This window comes from Mus caroli, chromosome 12, assembly GCF_900094665.2.
Source record: "Mus caroli chromosome 12, CAROLI_EIJ_v1.1, whole genome shotgun sequence".
Classification (NCBI taxonomy): domain Eukaryota; kingdom Metazoa; phylum Chordata; class Mammalia; order Rodentia; family Muridae; genus Mus; species Mus caroli.
The window spans coordinates 23,348,748-23,375,061 of NC_034581.1; positions in this window are offsets into that span (position 1 = coordinate 23,348,748).

Below are 26,314 nucleotides of genomic sequence, written 5' to 3' on the forward strand. Positions count from 1 at the left end.
GTGTGTGTGTGTGTGTGTGTGTGTGTGTGTGTGTGTGTGTGCTTGTGTTTTTATGATGGGAAGCTGTCTTTAGAGAGGCCAGAGGCAAATACAAAGTTACTGGAGATTCTTTCTGTAATTTGAGCTCCTGCTGCTCACAGTATTCTGTTAACAAAATATCTTCATAATCAGTTCAAGTCCAATTAGCTGGGACATGCCTTCCTGGTGGATTCAATCATGTGTACTCTGTGTATCACCGAGAGAAAGGGGCATTTAGAGGAAAAGAAAAACTGACTTACTACCGAGGATGTCATTGTCTGCAATGCAATACAAAAGTCATGACCGAAGAAGTGGAAATTCCACCCACCTCTTTCCTTCTCTACAGCATGCCAACACCTCATGATTTTTGTAGCCTCTGGGCAATTATGCATGCTCAGTAAGCACTTGTGATTCAGTGGGGGTTGGGGGTGGAGAGGGGCACAGGGTGAGGGGGTGGGGAGCTGGCAAACAGAAATACCCTCCTCCTTTTTCTGGAAACACCAAAGAACATCCAGAACAACGAAATTGCCCCAAAGCAGAATAAAGCATAAAGCATACAGTAGATCATATAGGAAACAATCTGTGTTCAATACACAGGCTCCGTTTTCTGTTGTTGGGCTTTTTTCTTTCTTTTTTTTTTTTTGTCAAATTTTGCAGGGTGGGGGTGGGGCTACTTACTAAGCACATACAATAATAGCTGATCTTGAAAACATTATGCAAATGAGGGAATCCAATTACAAAGACCATATGTTACCATTCAGAATATCTGAAGCATCTCAGGCTAACCTATGGAGACATAGAAAACATATTACTGGCTGTATGGGCAAGAAGTAGGGAGTGGGAGTCAGGGCTCTTGATCCTCATGAAAATACTCTATAATCATATGTTGGTGCTATTTGTTGCACAACTCTGTGTATACAGTAAGAGCCACTATATTGCATGATTCAACGTGGTGAAATGTGTGGTATGTGAGTTACATCACAGTAAAGTGCAAGTACTGAAATGTTGGATAACTCGGGGTTTAGATTTTTTTCAGTTACTGAGTTGGGTGGGTCTCCAGGCTGCCTGAAAAGAGGCCTGCAAGGGTCCCTTAAACATGCTCCCTGTGTGTGATCCGTTTACCCTGAGAGATTTTGTTTTTTCCTTCTTTTATTTAAGTGTGTGTGTGTGTGTGTGTGTGTGTGTGTGTGTGTGTGTGCGTGCACACACACACATATGCTTTGGGCATGTAACATGTGCAGAAATCAAACATTAGTGACTTTGATCATAAATTTATTTGAAAACAGATCTTTGACAGGCATATAATTTTACAATATATTTAACATGAACACACATATATGTTAATTAAGTGAATGTGCTTATTTGGTTTATACAGAGGATTAAATCATGGCTGACTACTCCACATGGTCCTAAATCACCTTCAACAGGTATCAGGCTCAGTTAATACACTCATAATTGTCAGTGGTGAGAATGCTGCTTTGTGTGAACACACAGTGCAAAGTGGCAGATGAAAGTTGATTGTCACTATTTCTGAGATTGTTGGAAATTCTGCCCTAATTCCAATCCTGAATTCAGTAAATGATGTTTTCAATGAAACCCAAATATTGTAAGCACAAGACAATCCAAAGATATGCCTAGGAATGATGGTAAGACAATACAGAAGTTGTTGTTTTCTATGATTAGACCATTATGTTTCTATAAAAGAAGAAAACCCTGTGCTTGTAGTACAAGGACTACCGGACTTACCATATAGTTTCCAACATAAGCCAAAAGATTTTAGGCAGTGTTCCCTCGTGTTGTATGTCAGAGGAGTGCTAATAGTAAATGCTGGGTGTTCAGAACTTAGGCGGAAGTGTAGTAAAGTGGGGGGACATGTGTTGGGGCTATTTCAATACCTCCTATTACTAATGCATTTGATTTTTAATTCATTTGGGTCATTTTGTATCCAGAAACCTTTAAGCATTGATAATTTTTTGCAGATCCTCACATTCAATTGTGCAGCAGAAGTGTCAGTTTACTTATTGAACATCTTAAGAATTTTCTTCTGTTCACATCAGTGATAGATCTTCTGTTGCTTAGTGCCTTCTGAAACCAGGAGTAGCCACAAGTTATGTCAACACACTCAAGCTGTTGGAGGACAACGGAATAAGGAGAGAGTAATTTACTCAAGTGAAAAGCAAGAAGGTCAATAGACCCTCTCCTATGTGCTTGATTTTCATGGCTGTGTCACCAGGCATTTCTTACCCTATTCCTATGGTATTATTATCTCTTTAGAAGCCATGGTCCATTTCTTTCTGCCTCTTTGCAGTGTCTTCTCCTATGGCTGGTATCTTAGATCAGATGTTCAGGTCCTTCTAGATGGGAATGAAGACCAGTGGGTCTGAGAGACTGTTGCTAAATCCATGTTGACTTTAGAGGTCTTCTTGGATGTTTGATGTTTCTTCTCCTTTCCTTGGTCCCCTTCTCCCCCTCTTTCTCTTCTCCCCTTCCCCTTTCCCTGCCCTCTCTCTCTATTCCTTCTCTCCTGTGATGGTTTGAATGAGAATGGCCCCCTATAGACTAATGTGCTTGAACTTGGATGGTTGGGCCTTAGTTTGTGGGTCTGTTTGCAAGGATTAGAATGTGTGACCTTGTTGAAGGGGTGTGCCACAAGGCCTGGTGGCAGGAAAAGGGAGCTCTGAGACTTAAAAAGCCTTCCACCACCCCCAGATCAAGATGTGAGCTCTCAGCTGTCCTTACTAACATGCTTTGTTGTGAAATAATGGGTTCTAACCTCCTAAAAATGTAAGTCAAATTAAACACTTCTTTGTATAAGTTGCTTTGATCATGGTCTTTTGTCACAGCAACAGAAAAGTAATTTAAGACATCCCCCTCCTTCCTCCTCCTCCTCTTCCCCCTCCTCCTTTTTCTCTTTCCATTCCCTTCTCCTCTTTTTCTTTTATTCTTGTTTTTTTTTCTTGTTATTCTTCTGTTTCCAATCTATGAACCTCTTCATTTTATGGTGCTTTAATCTGATTCATTTGTACAACAGGTCTTTTATTTTACATTTACCTTCTTTAGTAGTCACAGTACCTTCCCATCTCGCAGGCACTTGTAAACATTTAAATATGTTTCTTATGTTCCATTTTGTTAGTGTGTGATTAAAAATGGTTGCATATATTTTAATTACAGAAATGTTCTTATAAATGAATTAATTTTATAATTATTTTACTTTCTTACCTTTTTTGCTTTTTTTTTACTGGATATTTTCTTTATTTACATTTCAAATGCTTTCCCCTTTCCAGGTCTCCCCTTCAGAGCACCTCTATCCCATCCCCCTCCCCCTGCCTCTATGAGGGTGCTCCCCTAACCACCCACCCACTCCTGACTTTCCACCCTGGCATTCCCTGACACTGGGGCATCAAATTCCCTCAGGCTCAAGGGATGCTCCTCCTACTGATATCCAACAAGGCCATCCTAGGCCACATATGTGGCAGGAGCTATGGGTCCCTTCATGTGAACACTTTGGTTGGTGGTTCAGTCCCCTGGAGATCCAGGAGGTCTGGCCTGTTGACACTGTTGCTCCATCCATGGGGCTGAAACCCCCTTAGCTCCTTCAGTCCTTTCTCCAACTCCTTCATCAGGGACCCCCATGCTCAGTCCAATGGTTGGCTGCAATCATCCACCTCTGCATTTGTCAGGCTCTGGCAGAGCCTCTCAGGAGATATATCAGGCTTCCATCAGCAAATACTTCCCAGCATCCACAATAGCGCCGTGGTTTGGTGGCTGTATATAGGATGGATTCCCAGGTGGGTCAGTTTCTGGATGGTCTTTCCTTCAGTCTCTGCTCCAAACTTTGTCTCCATATTTCCTCTTGTGAGTATTTTGTTCACCCTTCTAAGAAGCACTGAAGCATCCACAATTTGGTCTTCATTCTTATCAGACTTCTTATGGTTTGTGAATTGAATCTTGGGTATTCCAAACTTTTGGGTTAATATCCACTTATTAGAAAGTACATACTGTGTGTGTTCTTTTGTGACTGAGTTATCTCATTTAGTATGACATTTTCTTTTTTTTTTAATTAGATATTTTCTTTATTTACATTTCAAGTGTTATTCCCTTTCCTAGTTTCCTCTCCAAAAATCCCTTATCTCCTACCTGGCCCCCTGCTCCCCAATCCACCCACTCCCATTCCTTGCTCTGGTATTTCCCTATACTGAGGCATAGAACCTTCACAGGACCAAGGGCCTATCCTCCCATTGATGACCGACTAGACCATCCTCTGCTACATATGCAGCTAGAGACATGAGTCCCACCATGTGTTTTCTTTGATTGGTGGTTTAGTCCCAAGGGAGCTCTAGGGGTACTGGTTAGTTCATATTGTTGTTCCTCCTATGGGGCTGCAGAACCCTTCAGCTACTTGAGTACTTTCCCTAGCTCCTTCATTAGGGACCCTGTACTTTGTCCCATGGATGGCTGTGAGAATCCACTTCTGTGTTTTTCAGGCACTGGCAAAGCGTCTCAGGAGACAGCTTTATCAGGCTCCTGTCAGCAAGCTCTTTTTGGCATCCACAACAGTGTCTGGGTTTGGTGGTGGTTTATGGGTTGGATCTCCAGGTAGGGCAGTCTCTGTATGGTTGTTCCTCCAGCCTCTGCTCCAAACTGTGTCTCTGTAACTCCTTCCATGGGTATTTTGTTCCCCCTTCTAAGAAAGATCAGAGTATCCATACTTTGGGCTTCCTACTTCTTGAGTTTCATGTTTTTCAAATTTTATCTTGGGTATTCTGAGCTTCTGGGCTAATATCCACTTATCAGTGAGTACATATCATGTGTGTTCTTTTGTGGTTGGGTTATCTCACTTAGGATGATATCCTCCAGATACATCCATTTGTCTAAGAATTTCATAAATTCATTGTTTTTAATAGCTGTGTAGTATTGTGTAGGAACATCTAAGTTGTTTCTAGCTTTTGGCTATTATAAATAAGGCTGTTATGAACATAGTGCAGCATGTGTCCTTATTACAAGTTGGAACATCTTCTGGGTATATGCCCAGGAGTGGTATTGCTGGATATTCTGGTAGAACTATGTCCAAGTTTCTGAGGAACCACCAAACTGATTTCCAGAGTGGATATACCAGCTTACAATCCCACCAGAAAATGGAGGAGTGTTTCTCTTTCTCCACATCCTCCCCAGCATCTGCTGTCACCTGAGTTTTTGATCTTAGCCATTCTGACTGGTGTGAGGTGGAATCTCAGGATCGTTTTGATTTGCATTTCCCTGATGACCAAGAATGTTGAACACTTCTTTAGGTGTTTCTCTGCCACTTGAGTTTCCTCAGTTAAGCCTTCTCTGTTTAACTCGGTTCCCCATTTTTAATAGGGTTATTTTGTTCTCTGGAGTCTAACTTTTTGAGTTCTTTGCATATATTGAATACTACCCCTCTATCAGATGTAGGATTGATAAAGATCTTTTCCCAATCTGTTGATTGCTCTTTTGTCCTATTGGCAGTGTCCTTTGACTTACAGAAGCTTTGCTATTTTATGTGGTCCCATTTGTCAATTCTTGGCATACACCATTGTTGTTCTGTTTAGGAACTTTTCCCCTATGACCATGTGTTTGAGGCTTCCCCTCAGTTTCTTTTTTATTAGATTCAGTGTATATGGTTTTATGTGGACTTCTTGATCCACTTGGATTTGAGCTTTGTACAGGGAGACAAGCATGGATCAATTTGTATTTTTCTACATGTTTACCACCAGTTGAGAAAGTTGAGAATGTTGTGCTTTTTTCACTGGATGGTTTTAGCTCCTTTGTCAAAGATCATGTGACCATAGGTGTGTGAGTTTATTTCTGGCGTTTCAATTCTATTACATTGATCTACCTGTCGGTCACTGTACCAATACCATGCAGTTTTTATCACTATTGCTCTGTATTACAGCTTAAGGGCAGGGATGCTGGTTCCCCCAGAAGTTTTTTATTGTTGAGAATAGTTTTTGCTATCCTAGGTTTTTTTATTCCAAATAAATTTGAGTATTGCTTTTTCTAACTCTATGAAGAATTGAGTTGGAATTTTGTTAGGGATTGATTTGAATCTGCAGATTGCTTTTAGCAAGATGACCGTTTTTTACTGTATTTATCCTTCCAACCCACGAACATGAGAGATCTTTCCATCTTCTGAGGTCTTCTTTGATTTCTTTCTTCAGAGACTTGACGTTCTTGTCATACAGATCTTTCACTTATTCTGTTAGAGTTACACCAAGGTATTTTATATTGTTTGTGACTATTGTGAAGGGTGTTGTTTCCCTAATTTCTTTCTCTGCCTGTTTATCCTTTGAGTACAGGAAGGCTACTGATTTGTTTGAGTTAATTTTATATCCAACCACATTGCTGAAGTTGTTCATCAGCTGCAGGAATTCTCTGGTAGAGCTTTGGGGGTCACTTAAGTATACTACAAATAGTGATATTTTGACGTCCTTCTTTCCAATTTGGATCCCTTTGACCTCGTTCTGTTTTCTAATTGCTCTAGCTAGAACTTCAAGTACTATATTAAATAGAGAGGGAGAGAGAGGGCAGCCTTGTCTAGTCCCTGATTTTAGTGGGATTGCTTCAAGTTTCTCTCCATTTAGTTAGATGTTGGACACTGGTTTGTTGTATATTGCTTTTCCTATGTTTAGGTATGGGCCTTGAATTCCTGATCTTTCCAAAACTTTAAACATGAAAGGAATTTGAATTTTGCCAAATGAAGCCTACTTGATTATAGTGAATGATTGTTTTGATGTGTTATTGCATTCAGTTTGAGAGAAGTTTATTGAGTATTTTTGTATCTATATTCATAAGGGAAATTGGTCTGAAGTTCTCTTTCGTTGTTGAGTCTTTGTGAGGTATAGGTATCAATAACTGTGGCTTCAAAACCAATTAGGTAGCATTCCTTCTGTTTCTATTTTGTGAAATAGTTTGAAGAGTGTTGGTATTAGGTCTTGTTTAAAGGTTTTATAGAATTCTGCACTAAACCCATCTGGTCCTGGGCTTTTTTTCCGTTGGGAGACTTTTAATAACTGCTTCTATTTTATTAGGGGTTATGGGACTGTTTAGATGGTTTATCTGATCCTGATTTAACTTTGGTACTTGGTATTTTTCTAGAAAAATTGTGCATTTCATCTGGGTTTTCCAGTTTTGTTGAGTGCAGGATTTTTCAATGGGATCTAATGATTTTTTTTAACTTCCTCCATTTCTTTTTCTTTTTTCTTTTTTAACTTCCTCCATTTCCTTTGTATCTCTCCTTTCATTTCTGAGTTTGTTAATTTGAATACTGACTCTGTGCCCTCTGGTTAGTCTGGCTAAGGGTTTATATATTTTGTTGATCTTCTCAAAGAAACCAGCTGGTGGTTTTGTTGAGTCTTTGTATAGTCCTTTTTCTTTCTACTTGGCTGATTTCAGTCCTGAGTTTAATTATTTCTTGCCATCTATTCCTTTTGGGTGTATTTGCTTCTTTTTGTTCTAGAGCTTTCAGGTGGGCTGTTAAGCTGCTAGTGTGTGCTCTTTCCAGTTTCTTCTTGGAAGCACTCTGAGCTATAAGTTTTCCTCTTAGCACTGCTTTCATTGTGTCCCATAAATTTGGGTATGTTTTATCTTCATTTTCATTAAATTCTAAAAAGTCTTTAATTTCTTTCTTGACCAAGTTATTATTGAGTAGAGTGTTGTTCAGCTTCCATGTATATGTGGGCTTTCTCTTGTTTTTGTTACCAATGGAGACCAGTTTTAATCCATGGTTTTGGATCGTTTTGTTCAATTCCTTCACCTGTTTAGTTGTGTTTTCCTGTAATTCTTTAAGGGATTATTTTGTGTTTCCTCTTTAAAGACTTTTACTTGTTTACCTGTGTTCTCCTGTATTTCTTTTTTATTTTTTCTGTCTTTTTCAATTAGATATTTTGTTTATTTACATTTCAAATGTTATCCTTGTTCCTAGTTTCCCCTCTGAAAATCTCCTATTACCCTCCCCTCATCCCCTGGCTCCCCAACCCACTCACTCCTGCTCCTGGCCCTGGCATTCCCCTATATTTGGGCATAGAACCTTCACAGGACTAAGGGCCTCTCTTCCCAGTGATGACTGACTAGGCCATTCTCCGATACATATGCAGCTAGAGCCATGAATCCCACCATGTGTTTTCTTTGAGTGTTGGTTTAGTCCCAGGGAGCTCTAGGGGTACTGATTAGTTCATATTGTTGTTCCTTCTATGGGGCTGCAAACTCCTTCAGCTGCTTGGGTACTTTCTCTAGCTTCTTCACTGGGGACTCTGTGCTTCATCTAATGGATGGCTGTGAGCATCCTCTCTTGTATTTCTTTAATGGAGTTATCTATGTCCTTCTTAAAGTCTTCTATCATCATCATAAGATGTGATATTAAATCAGCGTCTTCTGGTATGTTGGGGTATCCAGGGCTCACTGTGATGGGAGAACTGGGTTCTGATGGTGCCAAGTAGCCTTGGTTTCTGTTGCTTATATTCTTGACCTTGCCTCTTGCCATCTGGTTATCTCTGGTGTTCATTGCTCTTGTTTTCTCTGACTGTGGCTTTTATCTCCTTCAAGTCTGTATGTCAGTACTCCTGGGAGACCAGTTCTCTCAGGGAGAGCTGTGGCATAGGGTCAGCTCCAGGGTGCAGATAGAAACCACAAGTATCCTGTCCCCAGATGATCCTTGATTCCTGTGTCCTGATGGCTCTGGGACGGTCCCTCTTGATCCAGGAATTTGGAAAGAAGTTGTGGTCTTATCTGTGCTCACTGGTGTGTTGGCACTCCTGGGAGACCATCTCTCTCCTGGCTGTATTTGGGCATGGATCAATGTGGCACAGGATCACCTCTGGGCTCTGAGGCACAAGATCAACTCCTGGAGCAGAGGGAAACAGGAAGACTCCTGTTCTCCGTTCCTGTGTCCTGAGGGTTCCAGGTGGGTCCCTTTGAGATGAAGTAGTGGTCTTACTCTTGTAGTGCACTCACAGGCTTGACTGTATTCTTTGGAGGTTAGCTTTCTCGTGGTGGTATTTGGGTAGGAGCAGTGTGGCACAGCATCAGCTCCAGGTGTTAAATGGAAACTGGAAGGCCAGTTTCTTACCTCTTTAGCACTATAAAATTGTATCTAAATATTACTTACCTTGTAATTTGGTCATATTTTAGAGCAGTCATATAAAATTAACCATGCTACTTGAGCTATGTCTTACACATTTTAACTTAGATAAAAACTCTGGCACTAGTTTGTATCTCTTTAAGCTTTATCCATCCTTACTGTTGTGTTCTCCTTTCTTCCTGACCTAAGCATCCAAGGGTGTTGTGGGAATGACAGTGAATGTTTTCCATCACAGTCTATCTCTATTGATACAGTCAACACTCTAAGTACTCAGAAACAGATTGGTCACGCATAAGCCAAGTGTTTGCTGATAGCTCATTAGTCCCAGATGCTCAGACTGTTAGGCATCCTTTTTGCCACCACCTCCCACAGATCTGTATCAAAGCACATTTGAGTAAACATCAAACAGCATAAAGGAGATTGGGTAGAGAGATGACAAACATTGGTGTGTTGGATATTTTAATAAAATTGTGGTATCGATGGTTCAGCCTTGGGCTAAGTTTTGTCACATGGTGTCAGTCATTGAGTATCATCCATGTCCTACCACTTGTAAATGAAATGGTGAGTTCAGATTGGAAGCTATGGGCTTAACTGTCGCTGTCTTGTTTAGAGGAGTGAATTGTAAAAGTGATGAGTACCAAGGTTTGAGTTCTTTTTCAGTTCCAATGCTCTTTTACTAGCTTTTGCTTCATTTCAAGTTCAAACTCACACATTCTTACTCTTTGGTCCTCTCTTCATTGGTGAGCACACAGTACTTGTATTATGTGGCTTTCTAGAAGCATAAAACCAATAGAATGTATTTGATGTCAGAGAAGATGGCTTCTTTGGTTGGCTTGCAGGATAGGGATTAAGAACTGCAGCAAGGGATTGCTCTATACTGGGTTGGAGAGGTTGAGAGCTAAGTTACTCCTTAGTTGCTCCTTAGTCCAATTACTTGGTGCTTCAAAAGACTTGTCTGAAGGCCTGGACCTCCCTATAGAGTTGGTAATATTAAATCTACATAGGAATGTTGAAAATTCTACTGTCAGTGGGCAATCACAGTGGCAGGGGCAGACACTGGCACTAAGGAAAAAAAAAGATCAACAGACCACACTGCTTTCTCCTGTTGTTTTCTATTGAGTACACCAGGATGGCTGTCCTAAACTTTTGACTTCCATCTTGTATAGGACCACTGAAATCACAGATGTATGCTACCACAACCAGCTTAAGATGCATTCCGAGGATTCAAACTTAGACCCTCACTCTCATGCATTAAGCCCATGTCTAGTTATTTTTCTGCCGTGATGAAACTCCATAGACAAAAGCAACTCAAGTAAATTTGAGCTTATTGTTCCAGAGTCCATTGTGGTGGGGAGGCACAGCATCAAACAGAAGACACGGCAGCAATAACAGGAAGCTGAGAGATCACATCTCAGTCACAAGGATAAAGCAAAGAGCATGAGCAGGAAGCAGGGAAAGGCTATAAAATCTCAAATAGTATACTTCAATAATGCCCTTCTTTCAGCAAGAACGTCTTCCAAACAGCTCTACTAACTGGGGACCAAGTGTTCAAATGTTGGTGCCTAGAGGAGACACTCTCATTCAAAACACAACCCATTGAGCCATCCACTCAATCCTATGTTAATCTCATTTTTAATTTTCCTTTTTTTTTACACATTATGTGTTATGTAAAATTATCTATTTTCTATTTGATGCCTTACATCTTTTATTTTAGTTCTTAACCTCATGTGGGTAAGCATTTTATTGTCTAAAGTTACAAGACTATATGTTCTCTCCATTCACTTTGTGGAAACATTTCCATACTGCTCTGTTTATGGTTTATTCTGGTTTCATTTTGGCATTTTCCTTTTGGAGGAAAATGTATTATAAAGGTCTTCTTGAATTCGTGTTTGCTTGTGAGCAGATTTAGTTCTTCCCAGGAGAACTTGTTAGAGAAAGTGGGTAAGTGGGTAAACACCTAGACCTAACATTAGATGGGAACAAACATACAGAAACTTTGGGAGCCCCCAATAGTAGGAGGAGGTCTACAGGATTGTTGATTTGGTCGAACACTATGGCCAAAAATAATGTAAATGAAGAAGAGTTTATCATGCTTACAAGCCCAGTTTTTGGAGGATTTTCATTGAGAGGAAATCAGTCAGAAACTCAATTAACTACTTACTTTACATTCATAGTCAAAAACAAAAAAATGAATGCAGCCACTTGGCTTGCTAGCTTTCTTCTATTTAGCTCTCTCCTGACTTGTAGAGCTCAGCCCCACTCTGCCCTGTACAAGTAGGAATGGTGTCAGCCACTGTAGGCTGGGTCTTCTTATGTAAATTAAAATCAGCATAATCCCTCATGACAAACTCTCAGGCCAGCCTGATATAAACTATTTCTCAAAAAATGGTCTCAAGTGAATCTAGGTTTTAGCAAGTTGCATTTAAAACTAACAAATGAGAACAGGAACTAGGACTACCAGCGAGAAGAGTTTTCCTCTCAGGGATACACACCTAATATTGATGGGACTTTAGAGAGAAGAAACAGATGATCTAACTGTTGAGTCTGTTACCACCATTATAAATACTCGTTACTTATAGAACTGTAGACATTCAATTAGAAGATATTACAATACCGGTTTCTGCAAGAACTGTGCACAAGGATAGTATTGGTAAACTCAGTTAGCTTGAAGTAGATCTTACTGCACTATTAAAAGGGGAATCAAATCTTAAGGTAGGGACATGTTTGGCTACCATGAAAGGAAAGCTCAAATAAGTTTTCTGTTAGCATGGACTCATACACCTTAATCTTAAGAAAGGTGCGGTAGAGTCTAATTCATTTTCCTTAAAGCTACATAGTTTAAAAATTATAGCTTCCCAGTAGACATCAAGTAAACACTTACCTCTGAAGGAAGAAGTAGGCTTCAAGTGGGAAGGATGGGGCTGTTGCCATACCAACAATGAAGAGTTTGTTATTATGTGGTTAAGCAGAATGCTGTTCAGAGATCGTGGGACCTGGGGTCTTCTCTGAAATTCTGAGGTTTTTCTAGTCCAGTCTTATATCTTTAATATTATACAAAATGTGACTACTGTGACCTGTAAGTGGTGACCAGGAGGCACACTCTTTCATTTTTATCCAGGCATGTGATTCTCAACAGACAATACCAATATATGTATGGGATCTCTAGAACATCACTAACCAGAGATATCCAAGTTATTGAGTCTCTTGTTTCACATGTCTTAATGCTATGTCCTTGCTTCTGAGAAGCCTGTGGAGAACAAAAGACCTCATCACTCACGGGGTTCAAAGAGAGTAAAAGGCTTCATCCCACAAACTCCCATGAGGAAAAAGAGAAAGATACTGGTGTGTATATTGAGAAGAGGATGCAAATCTAAGATTTGGGCTCCAAATGCTTCTCATTGATAGTTTAGCCTGAGTTTGGAGTCAGTCAAATTGAAGAGTTTAAGTTTACTTAATCCAGAGACTCTCCACCCATATTTGGGCCAGTCCTACTTACTCAAAGATATTGTAATTTGTATCATTACTTAGACTAATATTAAAGTCTAAGTATTTCCTCTCTGGAATTAGAGAGGTGTGCCATTTCACCTGGCCTTATGTGGCTCCTATGACTTGAACCCAGGCCCTCATGTTTGTGCAGCAAACACACGATTAATCTATCTCAGATCCGTACATTTTAAACTAAAACGCTGCATCGTGTTCAAAGGAAGCATGTTTAATTATGATAATAATCTGCTTTCCACTAAAGTGTTGCCTGCTTCTCTCATGTAACATGCTGATACGTGGGAACTTGCTACTTATAAATCACGAGGCTATATATGGGTCAAAAAGTGGGTCCTGTGTCTGCTTGGGGCTCGGGCCTCTAGGCGTAGCAGACGCGGGAAGTTTGTGCACCCCACGGACACTGCTGGGCAGGCATCAGGCTGTTAAAAGCCACGCTGTGAAAAGCCGTAGAACCTCCTGGGAAAGGCACAGTCTGGGGTCCTCATGGACCTGCCGGAATTGGGTTCAGACTCTCTGGCACCACAGACACTGCTGGGCACTGTGGAAGAGCCAGTTCTGGGGTCCCTGGGCCACTCAGTGGCCAGAGACATCAAGTTCTCAGTTTCGGACACCACAGATACCTACCGCTGGATGTCACAGAAGAGCTGAGAACAGAGTGGGGACCCTTGGATGGACTCTGGTCTGGGGGGCGAAGGGAAAAGGGCAGGGGGAGATAGTTCCACCTGGTTACCACGGCGATGAGAGTCCTTGTCTTGTTCAGTAGCTGTGTTGGGTGGCAGCTATGGCTGGAGAACAGGGAGGCTTCCTGTGGGAGGTTAGATGTGTGGCTTGTTAGAGGGAGACCTGCTCCATTGCTCCAGCACAGTGGGTCCAATGAAAATAGACAGTCCATGGTTTTAAGGTATTTATAGTAGAAAGGCAGAGAGAGGGAGACAGTAGAGAAGTAGACTGACCATGGCCACGCTGAGAGGCAGAGAAAGGAAGGAGGAGATAGGAGGAGGAAGGAGATAGGAGGAGGAAGGGAGCAAGAGTAAGAACAAGAGAATAAGATGTAAGAGAGAGATCGAGAGGAGGGAACAAATAGCCCCTTTTATAGTAGGCCCCACCCACCTGGCTGTTGCCAGGTAACTGGGGAGGAGCATACCTGGCTGTTGCCAGGCAACTGTGGGGGTGGAGTCCAGACAAAATACCAGGAGCTTGGGGCATTGCCTACATGACTGAAGGCCACACGCCTCTCTGCAGGGAGCTGTGGAAGACTGTAGCTGCTACAGGTGCCAGAGCCCCAGGAGGCATGGCTGAACACCTGCTGTCCCATGCAGATGGAAGTCATCAAGTCACTGGGGTTCAAGGCCTGTGCTCGACCCGGTGACCAGGCTGTCTGTGCACAGCTCACCACAGCACAGCTATGTTCCTGCCTGTAGCAGTTGGGTCTAGACATCATAGTAAAAACACTTGTGTCCTATTTTCAGAGAAAAACATAATTTCACCTTGAGCTCTGTGTTAGCTTAAGCTATATTCTCAACAAATCCACTGAAGCCCTGACACCTATAACCAAAGAGCTTAGAAGTGTATCCAGACACAGGGCATTTAAGCAGCCATTATGTTGAGTCTTAATCCAGTGAAACTATTGTACTTATCAAAGGGAGAAACTTGAACACACAGGGAGGGATACCAGGAAAGCTTATACACAGGATTTGGGCCACTGGAGGACATGGAAAGAAGATGATCTGCTTCTTCTGATACCTTGTCCTTGGATCTCTAGTCCCCAGAGAAATGAGAAAATTGATGTCATGGTTTAAGCTCCCCAGGCTATGGTGTTTTATTGCAGTCACCAATTAGAACAGGTGCAGACTTTTTCTGAGAGTATCCTCTTAGATTCCCACTCCGTGCCAGTTTTCACCTCATCAGTCTACAGATAATGTGCCATCGTGTGAGCAGCTGAGGCATGTGAAGAAGTTTACAGATGACATGACAGGCATTTGGTATGTCTGACACAATGTTTGTTCCAAGATAGAACCTGTCATCACTGATAGTGTATTGCTGTTCTCATGAAGAGTGTTGGATCCACTTCTCGATGCCTACAAGCCATGCCATACCAATCTCTCTCTCTTGTTCTCCACCCGCACATGACTTTTTTAATCTATCACTTTCTAAGGTCACATGGCAGTTGTCCCCACCCACCACAGGTAGTTTCTGTAGCTAAATGATGATGTTACAACCATTTAACACTTGAGGATTTACAACTTCAGAGCAGAGAGCAGAGTTAGTTTTTCACTCCTTCTTGACTCTTAAGAACTCAGATGCTTGTAAAGTTTGCGTGTCAAATGGGCCTCTCTTTCCAGTGATGGCCAACTAGGCCATCTTTTGATACAGATGCAGTAGAGTCAAGAGCTCCGGGGTACTGGCCCCAGTACAGGGGAACGCCAGGGCCAAGAAATGGGAATGGGTGGGTAGGGAAGTGGGGGGGGAGGGTATGGGGGACTTTTGGGATAGCATTGGAAATGTAATTGAGGAAAATACGTAATAAAAAAAATTTTTAAAAAAGAATAAACTTTTATGTTTATTACTTAACTGGAACGTAGGTAAAACAGGGGCAACTTTTATGAAATGTGATATAGCAAATAAAACAGGTTAGATCATTAAAAAAAAAAAAAAAGAACACAGATGCTTCAGTTTCAACCAAATCAGATTGGTACCCAAACCTATAAATAGGTGCTAGTGTGTGAAGTGGAAATTTCTGGTTTCTCTGGAGACTCAGTTGTGTCATGTGATATTTTTCTGGAAAACTATCATATGAGAGGATGCTTTGCTGAAGCAGACACATGGGAAGACACTCTGCTGAGAACAGACACATGGTGTTTTTATGGAAGCTGCCTGGAAAAGGGGCATGTGATGTTTTGCTGGAGCAGGAGCTCGAGAGGACACATGATATTTAGAAAGGATATAATTATAACTCAACACACAGTGGACAACACTGTGTGGCATTGGTTCACCTTGCCACTCTTTGCTGGTCTTCATTGGGCTTTGCCGACTCTGGATTTTGCTGATGATGCTGTGGTATCGGTTGGCCTTGCCTTCTTCACTGATCATTTTTGTTGTGAATTCATAGAGAGAAAGGCACCAAAGAATTTCTTGGGCTATTCTGGGAGGTTGCCATTTTTGCAGACTCACGCTGATTGGCCGAGCCTCACAGTGTCTTCTAGATTGAACTACTATTGCTGATTTGTGTGAAGTGAACTGCTGATATCCTGCAAAGACTGGAATTGTGCAAAAAAAAAAAAAACCTATTTCTAAACAGGTCTACAACTCACTTTTGCCTATTAACATTTCCTATTCCCACTACTGCTAGTAGATGGTGAGCTGGAAAGGTTACAGTGTGGGAAATACTTCCAAAGTTAACTTTGGCTGATATCTTGCTTGGGATGAATCGTAAACGAGTCTGCCGACATCAGTCGTTTTTAAGATGTGCATTGTGCCCTGCAAAGCTCCTCCACTTACACATATGTCCTTGAGAGACTCCTAGCCTGAAGGAAATGACCTTAGTCAAACATCAATACTGTGTACCATAAACTCGCCACATAAGCATTTGTGGTCATTGTTTAACTTCCTGGAATTGGTCATGCTTTGTGTTGCTTGCCTTTAAAAGGCACTGAGAAAATACACTTGCTAGCTGGCATGGTATTAACCAGCAGTTCTCCCATATTCTGTCTCCTGCATCTTCTTTCTTCCTTTCTGATAACTATCCTCACTGCCCTAGTTATAGTTCCTGACTTGACTATAATGGAAGTCTCAGACACTACAGCATTTAAGAACCCTTCTTAAAGTAGATTTTGAAAAATCTAGGCCTAAAAGTGAGTGCTTCAAAATGATCATGATCTGCCGCACCCTTGTGCATATGTATATGCATGTATATATTCATGGTTAGCATTGCTTGCCCTCACTGATGTATAGAAATGAATAAGATAGGAAGATGGGAGGAGGATAGGTTGGGGTTATCGAAAGGGAGTAAGAAGGAAAAACTGTAGATGAATATGACCAGGATACATTTTGTATAATCAAAGATTAAAATAAATTACTTTTTAAAATGACTCCAAACCTTCTGGAGAACATTCCGTTATTTTTCTGAGGCTTGGCCTAAGGGCATTTGTTTCTGTGTGTGCAGCCTAGAGAGGTAGTCACATTTCTTTGCCCACAAGAATTTTTCAAAAGTTTTTTTTTTAAATTGAAAAAGATTTCAATTAACTTGTCATTTCCCGTTCCAGTTTACTCACATCTCAGTCAGCTCTTCTTAACTAAAACCAAGTGCTGAAGACAATTAATGTTTAGAGAAAAATGATTTGTTTTGGATTCATTGCTTTGGACTTCTGGTGCTGCATGCCAGTGGCAGAGAGTGTGTGTAGCATTCATTAGAGATCTATCTGCGGGTCAGTGTTGTCACAGTTTGAATGACATTGTCCTGTGGGCAAGCACTCTGCCCTCCATGACCTCAGTTTGCTGCATATTTCTCCTTGGCAGTGTACTGTCCATGCCTATGGTTAGGTTGTTTGAAGAGTAAAGACTCACCTTAAATGGGAGTGGCACCTGCAGTATCGTCCCAGTTGAAAAGAGGGCTGGGGACAGTTTTGTTTTTTGCCACATCACATTGTCATCTTGCTGACAGTTTCCTCTGCTCTTTTGTTGCCATGGATGCTGCAACAGTTCTTTGCTGTTATCAGAATCCATCTTCTTAGTCCTTCCAGTGCAGTATGAAGACCAGTGGATCTCTCTAGGAATTCTCCAACTCAATAGTGTCTGGTTGGCACTGATGAGCCATTTAGTCTCATAGGCAGAAATGTTAGCAGGTTCTTACTCTTTCCAGTATGAGACAGTCTTCGTTGAACTAGCGGACCATATTGTATGAGCCAGTCTAATAACTTCCTTTTAAATACATATACATCCTCTTAGTTATGCTTCTCCAGAGAACCCTGACTAACACAGCTTGCATATATGAGTATGACCTCATGCTATGCCAGATTTTATCTTTCACATGCCTCTGCCACAAAGGAAATGTGTGGGCTGAAGGCAGCAGGGGAAAACTCAGCTTGACACCCTTTGGTCATCAGTTTCAGTCCTTTGCCCGTCTTTAGCTTTCTTTGGCCATTTCCTACTTGATCACTAAACTGAATGAGCACTAATTGTCTTCAAGTCCTGAGAACAAGAATGATACTTTGTTGTGGATTCCAAATTCATTGAGTTTCTCATTGACATGACAGCCATTGTAGAAAAAAAACATCCCATGCTTCACGCTTCATTACGAAACCCTCCTACTGCCAAATTCAGAACATTTCAATATTTATAAAAATTGTGTTTGTGAATTAACATAAAATATCATTATATTGGTGCTCTTATCTCAATGGAGGTTATTATAGTTTGATAAATATATAAATTAAGAGGCTAGGGAAAACCTGGTGGCAAGCTGCTTGTCTATCATGCACAGGGGCCTTTGATTCAATCTCTAGCATTGCAAATTAAGTATAGATGGCTGAAAACTTTCAGGGTGACCGACAAGTTCAGGACTAAAGTCAGGGGTGGAGATAAGCATACAGCAAGGAAGAGTTTAATGCAGCCGGAAACGAGGAATGATAGTGTCTGTCACACTCATAATCTCAATTTGGGGAGGAAGTGTTGATATGGTCTTGTTGTTTAAACATAGCTGGTTTGTCCACCAGTAGGCTGTTTGGCCTCAGATTTGCACTTAGCTTCTTGCCTTAGCCTCCTGAGTGCTGAGATTCTCGATGCATACCACGGCATTAGCACACTAAGAATCTGTCTGGGACATCACAGACAGATAGCAAGTAGGTCAGCCCCTCATCATTGAAACAAATGAAAAGGGTATTGAGTGCAGATGCAATAGGAAGAGAAGCCAAACAGTATATGAGGTTTAGCAAGCAGTCACAAAGTTTTGGGGTTATATAGATACAGGTCCACAATAAACTGATTTTAAAGACAGTGCCCATTTTGGCTTGTGGGTATGAAAGTGGCCAGGTGCATTGTGCCAGAGAATGGCCTGATAGCAATGATTTTTGTCTTGAGATCTGAGGAGACTCCCAGTGCAAGTCTCTTGTATCACGGAGGCATCCCTCTCTCACACAATGCTCGCAGATTTCTACAGATAGATTCTCCATTCACTGTAGCCAACCTCTCATTTTACCATCACATGTTCCAGTTCTTCACTTTGAAGCCCTCCCACTGTCAAAATCAGAACATCTCAGTGTTTACAATAATGTATTGAGCTTTATTCATCTCTAGGTAATATAGCCCGGGAGGGAATCTTTGTGCCTCTTAAGTGTTATCTGGCTATCCCAGGAAAAGAAAGGATGCATAGAGGCTTGTTGTCTGGAGAACCTGAAAGTGATCCCGTAGCTTTGACATGGAAGGCAGCTGTTTGCAGGATACCGTTCACAGGAAGATCTTTAACCGTTTGTAAAGGACACATAGATCCATTTGGCGGGACACCATGCTATGTACCAGTCAAAGACACAATGCCCCACTGTCAGAGTCCATGGTATAAAGGCATGCACAAGAGAAGGACAATTGGGAAAATGACTGTAATGGTCCTGGCAAAAGTGCAGCTGTGTCCCCATGTGCAGTTGTAAAGAGGTGTTGTGAAACTAAGAAACAAATTCACTTACCAAATACATTTTTTTTGTGTTTTTTGGAATGTCTCTCCATCTGGAAAACAGGGGTGGGGCTTCAGTTCTAAATAGCGTGGTGTTTGAGTTTCGAACTCATCAGAGACAATATCTGAAGTCAGCCAGGATGCTGCAGACACTGTATACACAGGGCACTTCTTGACTGTCATGGAACTTGTCCCTGGTGCTTTAACAGGTATTTGAGAAAGGTCCCCACAGTACAACACCAGCAAGGTCTCAAGTTGAAAGGATTAAAAACAAAATTCATTGCAATCCTGTCCAAAAGAGGAAAAGACTCCCCAAATCATGAATGATTAGATGAACACAATTTCTAGATATGAGTAAACATCTATTTATTTTTCTCACTTTATGATAGAATGTTGTGTTTGTTTTTATTTATTTTAAGTATCTATTATTGACACTTCCTGTCTCCTTTGTACAGTGCTTAAGAACATTTTATTACTTTTACTTATGTAGTGTGTGTGTGTGTGTGTGTTTGTGTGTCTGGTCATGGGTACATGTGCTCTTGTGGAAGGTGGAATGCATGTGTCATGGTATGCCTGTGGAGATTGTAGACCAAGACTTGACCTTATGAATAGTAAAGCAGAGCTCACTGCTCAAGAACAGAGAAAAGCAGAGGAGAATGAGACTTGTCTATGTGTGGGAAGTTCTCACTGGCCTGGTGAGCCATTTCACATTAACACACAAGCATAGTGGTACTGGAGGAGTGGAGACATGGCATTATACATGACATGTTACTCTGTTGAGGATGTTAGTGAAGTGGCTCTGGAGCTAGAGTTTTAGGTACTTGTGAACTGCCTGATATGGGTGCTTGAAACAGAACTGGAAGAGCAACAAGTGCTCTTAACAGCTGAGCCATCTCTCTAGCCACCTAGTCAGTTTTCAGTGGTTTCTTTTAAAGAGTAGAGATTTTTGATTTTTATAAGGATTTACTTAAATTTTACATTAAAGGACTATGTGTGGGTGCACATGTTTGCACATGACTATGCAAATGCCCATGGTATCCAGAGGAAGGAGTCAAGGAATTACTGGTGATTGTGTTGTGAGCTGCCTGAGCTGAGAGCTGGGAAGAGAACTTCACTCTTCTAGAAAAGCAGCCAGTGCTCTTAAGCACTTAGACATCGACTCTCCAGACCCCATTTGCCTTTTGGGAATCATACTTTAGGTACTATATGTATCTATAATTATCTAAACTGACTCTAATTTAATTCATAAAATTAGATGTATGTTCAAATAATGTTATTTATTCTTAGCTTTCATCTGCATATGTTCAGGTTTTGGGTTTTACACACCGATCCCTGACTTGCCTGGAATTAATTTGTATGTGGAGGTGAGGTCCTTTACACTGGGAGACCACAAGTCTAAATCTTACACGTGAAAATATTCTATTAGCTAAGAATCAAATTGTTTATTAGAAAAAAAATTCCTGAATCAATTTTTGGACTTCATAGTTCTGAATATTAAAGGAAGTCCACTTTCTCCTTCTAACATATTAACATCTGACCTGAATTCTGTCTTCTTGGGGAAACATCTGGGGATCATTATATCTGTGGCTCTCTTCTGTTGATTAATATGCTTACTCATCCTTAGTATCATTGGCTGATTGTCAGGGCTTATCGTGCAGATTTGATATCATGTGTGGTCCCTCCTAACTTCCTGTGTTATTCCAGGACCATTGTGGAATGAACACACCTCTTTCTGGCATGAAATCAAATGCTTTGCATTTGATGATATTTAATTATAATTATCAGAGTAGTATTTAAGGAGTTTTAATACATACCACCTTTTCAAGCAGATACTTCAGGGGTGTGACATGCTTGGGTTCATATTTCCCCAGTGCTCTCAGCATGTAAATTTTGAATGAATTTGCCCCGTTTTATATGTGATAAGTTTGGGGTGGTATTTCACTGATGCTACTTTTTATTTCATTTTCTAATTTTAATGCAATCACATAGAATTATCATTAATTAGTAGATGTTAGCACTGTTCTCAAATCTTGATAAACTTGCCATTGTTTCTCTAACATGTTTGTAGGTTCTTGTGATCATTCTCTAGCTAATCACGTCATCTATGAAAAATGACAGTTTTCAATTTTGTACTTTCTCTCTTTCCAATATTCATGCCTTTTATTTATTTATTTGGTTCACTTAACTAACTAAGACTACTAAGACAGTGTTTCATAGACATAGTGTCAGTAGACATACTTCATTATTCCCAATCTTTGAAGAAAAGAATTCTATCACCATAGATTTTGGTTATCTATCTATCTATCTATCATCTATCTATCTATCTATCTATCTATCTATCTATCTATCTATCCATCTGTCTGTCTATTTTCTGTTGATTTATTACATAAATATCTATGTATCTATCACCCATCATCTACATATATATGTATATATGTGCATATGTATATTTGTTTATATATATGTGTGTATATATGTGTGTGTGTAGATATGTATGCATTCATGCATCTACTTATCTTCTATCTATCTATCTATCTATCTATCTATCTATCTATCTATCTATCTATGTATCACCTATCTATATACCATCTATTTTGTTTTTCTACTTAGGAAAACCTATAATGATATAAACAATGCATCATATTTTATTAACAAATATAAATATATTCTAGTGCGTTTTAATCATTGATGAATTGTCTTATAAAAACACTTTGGATTCATTCAGAAATGATTAAAAGACAAGATGAATGCTGTTCCATATAACACGCTAATTCCATTAAGCTTTACTAGGTAGGAAACATGGACAGGGATTTAGAACTGCAGTGTGCAGTCTCAGGAACGCAGGAGCTTTCAGCTAAGTGGATGAATTGCAGGCAAGGCTCTGCCACTTCTCGTCAGAGATTGGTGACTCAGTGTCAGGGGGCACGGGTTTCTATGATCTGACCGCAGGATGACCTCCTTTTATGGAGGACAAGGTATTAAGCAAGGTCGTTCTCTCTGGAACCATAAAGGAATGTGTAGGGAAGATTGAGTTTTGCTTTGTTCTGAGCAGAGCCCCTGTGCTTTTGCTAGCTATTTCTGAGCTTGTGACCAGGCAGCAGTTGTTCTGTGCCCAGTGCTGGTGTTTCTTGTGTTTCTATTGTGCTGAGTTTCAAGAGCTTGTCCTGTGATATTATAAGCTTGTTTAGTATATCATTGGCCCTGTTTACATTCAAGCAGACAAACACAAGTTTGTCAGCCCAGGGATTCTCAGTGAACCTTGCTCCAGTCACAGTGTTTCCTTGCCTCCTGTAATAAGCACTCCCATTAGAATGTTTATCTGATGGCTGTCATGAAGCCTACTTTCAAGAATGTGTATATTCAGTCATGGCAAGATTGCATTTCAGATGCAGGTTCACACAGTCTTTAGATGAAGGTTTAGATTTTTCCATTTCTTCTTAGCTTCAGACTCAGGAGTTAAAGATATTTACACATGTCTATAAAGAGGTTATGAAGTTGTCACAAGTGTGTGCTATTTTCTTTATTTACAGCATCCAATTAGGCAAGTAATAAAATCCCCCATTTTTTTCAAACAAGGAAGCCAGGCTTATTTGGAAAAATAGCTTGTCCAATGTCATTCAACTCGTAAGTAACAAAAATAGTATTTAGATGTAAGTACATCGTATTCTAAAATTTATGCTTGTTTTCCAAAGGTCTTTCTAAGGGTATGGAATGGAACATTCTTCCAAACTTTACCTTTTTTCATGACCACCAAGACTAATGGTTGTCACATCATTTCTTTCCTTCTTTCTTCCTTCCTTTCTTTTTTCCTTCCTTTCTTTCTTTCTTTCTTTCTTTCTTTCTTTCTTTCTTTCTTTCTTTCTTTCTTTCTTTCTTCCTTGCTTCCTTTCTTCTTTCTTTCTTTCTTTCCTTCCTTCCTTCCTTCCTTCCTTTCTTCCTTCTTTCCTTCTTTCCTTCCTTCTTTCTTTCTTTCTTTCTTTCTTTCTTTCTTTCTTTCTTTCTTTCTTTCTTTTTTTTTTATATCTTGCTGTTTATTCACTGACCATGCAACTCTGAGAAACAACAAAACAGGAAAGACAGAGACACTGAAGAGGTGTTAGTGAGTCTGCCCTCAGTACTGTCAGCCCTTGCCTTATAATGCTGCCGCCTTTCTGACATTCTCTAATGTCTTTGGTGGCCCTAGGATATGACGTTCTGAGTTACAGAGTCTCTGTCCCCCTCTCAAATCTCACAGTAAGGTACAGAACTCTCCATGTTTATCTTCATAACAGGTCTGTCTCCTAAAGCGGAGACCTGGGGACTACTCTGTCCCTTTAACCAGAGTATTATTAATGTAAACCCTGTTAGTAAGCTTAAAGGATCAATATAGGAGTTCCATATTAATGAAGTCAGTGATGAAGCCAATGCTGAGAAATCCGAAAAGCACTGGTATTCACATGGTGGCCATTGTTCCTCCTACAGCAGTGAAGCCAGTTAGTTCTAGACAAGCTTGTGGTTCCAATCATGGTAATGATGCCATGGGGAAACGGTTCTACCGACACCTGGTGCTCAGCCTTCACCAGGCTAAAGAGCTCAGTTAATTACCAGACCAAAATGGGCTAGATTTTCTTTGTAAAGCAGCTCAGCAGTTTAACTGGGTTGTGGGAAAGGATTCTCTATGACATTAAATGACTTTCCTAAAAGCCAATTTCTCCACCAACTGCTCGTATTAGAATCAATTTCAGGACGCGTTCACAATGAGGGGTTTATTAGCTTCCCAAATGCGTTTACTACATGCCAGATGTCCACTCATGCACACCAGTGTGCTGTTGTCTCTCACTGACCCGTTTATGGATGCTACGGCCCTGGATCTATCACCGAGGAAACACGTCACAGAACAGACTGTAGCTGACCTGCTGGATCCTGAGGAGAGAGGAGTCATCCACCAGGTGTGGGCAAAAGCGTGGGGCTCAAGGGTAAGGTCACCGTGAGGACAGATATAAATCATTCTGAGATGGATTCAGAAGTATATTGTTTATCCTTAGACTGCTCAGTGCTGCTCAAGCATTTAAACCTCCTTTGACTTGATGAGAAATGATTAGCAATGGATAGAGAAAGAAAGGGTCCATACCCTTGACAGACGCGTGGAGCTCCTCTGTGATTGGCTTGAACTCAATTTTTGCGAGTAGATCCTATTAATTCCTGGTATTGTACAAAAAAAAAGATCTGTAAGTCTTGGTGTTTTCACTTACAGGGTGAAGTATCAATTCGCCTTGTCAGCAGGTCAGTCTGAACCAAATGTGAGTTCACTGTAAGGTGATTTTGACTTCACATATGGCAGAATTGGGGGAAAAAACCATAGCAATCAAATACTTAAAAAGAAAGACTGTTTCTGTAACCTATAGAGTCAGCAATATATCCCATATATTTTCATTTAAAAATCTAACAAATTTCTAGTTCTCCCCTTCAAATTGCTATAAGCAAATGACAATGTGTTTCGTTTTTCAGCAGGTTCTTTTAAATATTTGAATTGATGGTGTAAAATCCTCTATATAACTTCTAAGTAACACACAGTAGCATAAGCAGTACTGGAACAGGTCAAAATGATTATGGTTGTTAATTATTTACTATAGAACATTGGAATATATTGAAAATACTATAAAACAATATTTGTTGGATGTGATTTGTCGGGGAAATGACTCAATCTTTTATCTGTGTACTCCTAATGTTTTGTGTCTATGATCAAAGCCATGAATATTGGGAAGTCATTCATTTTATGGAAATGGAGAATAAAGTGCGAGTTAGACATCCACAAATTAGCATCACACACTGCTGAGGGGGACCCACAAATGCATATCAGACAACAAGACCCAGTGCTTTCCCAGAGCCACAGAGAGACTTGTTTGGGATTTCTTAGGAACTGCTAAACGGCAGTAGCTAAAGAATTTTCTGACATAGAATAAAACTGAGCTACATGGTGAGTTACCAAGAACAAGAACCTTTAAGAAAGCTCTTGGTTACTTTTTATACACAAATGCATGTGAACATGGACCCTTTGCCCAAACTTGTTACTAGTACTGAGGAAAGACTCAAATGATGTTTTCACTTGAATGTGCTGATGGAGTTGTAGGGAGTCTTTCCCCATTGGGTTCAGTAAGAAATCAGCCCCGCTCTAGAGTATTAGATGAGTGTTCTCCAGCTAAGGTGACCTGTTTTCTGGCCATCTGCCTGTTTACATGAAGAATCCTTTCTCATTTGAGTTAGATCACATACTTACAAAGGTCAACAAGCCCCTTGCCCTGCTGTGTGTTACCTGAAAACCATGACAACAGATAGTGTGATTCAGTTTATGTTTGAAGGCCTATATGCCAAAGGAAGACAGATGTCACTAACTGAGCAGAGACAACAACTCCATCCTCTTCTCCTTTATTCTGCTCTGGCCCTCAGCAGGACAGACCATGTCAGCAACGCTCTGGGAAGGTACTCAGTGTACCACTAACTCTAAGGTGAATCAGATCCCCCAAGTGTCTTCACCACATACATTCTTAGAAATGAAATACTGCAGCTCTGAATTTTCAGTATAATATTCATATCTAGGTCTCAGCAAAGCAGTATATGTCTATATATTGTGAACCCTGCAGCTACAAAGTCTATATATGGAATAACATCTCTAGTAATGCATAGATTTTGTAGCATATGTGTTGATTTAATAAACAGTACATGAAATTACAAGATTAATATTTTCTATCTCAGAAACGAAAATGTCAATGCAGAATAAGACAGAACTCTTCCTCAGGCTGAGCTCATGATAGAGTTTGTCTCACATACTGGTTGGTCTCCTTGGATGTACACAATGAATTCACTTACAAAATTTCCTCACCATACTTGTTTCAAACTGAGTTCTTGCAGCATTTGAGAATTGAACATCCTTCAAAGCAGAGTAGTTTTCTGGACTTTAAGCTGTATTAATACCAAAACATTGTACGGCTTAAAAACAGTTGGAGTGCTGAGTTTAAAATATTAATTTGTCTAACACTTATCTTTTTTTTTTTTTATTTTTT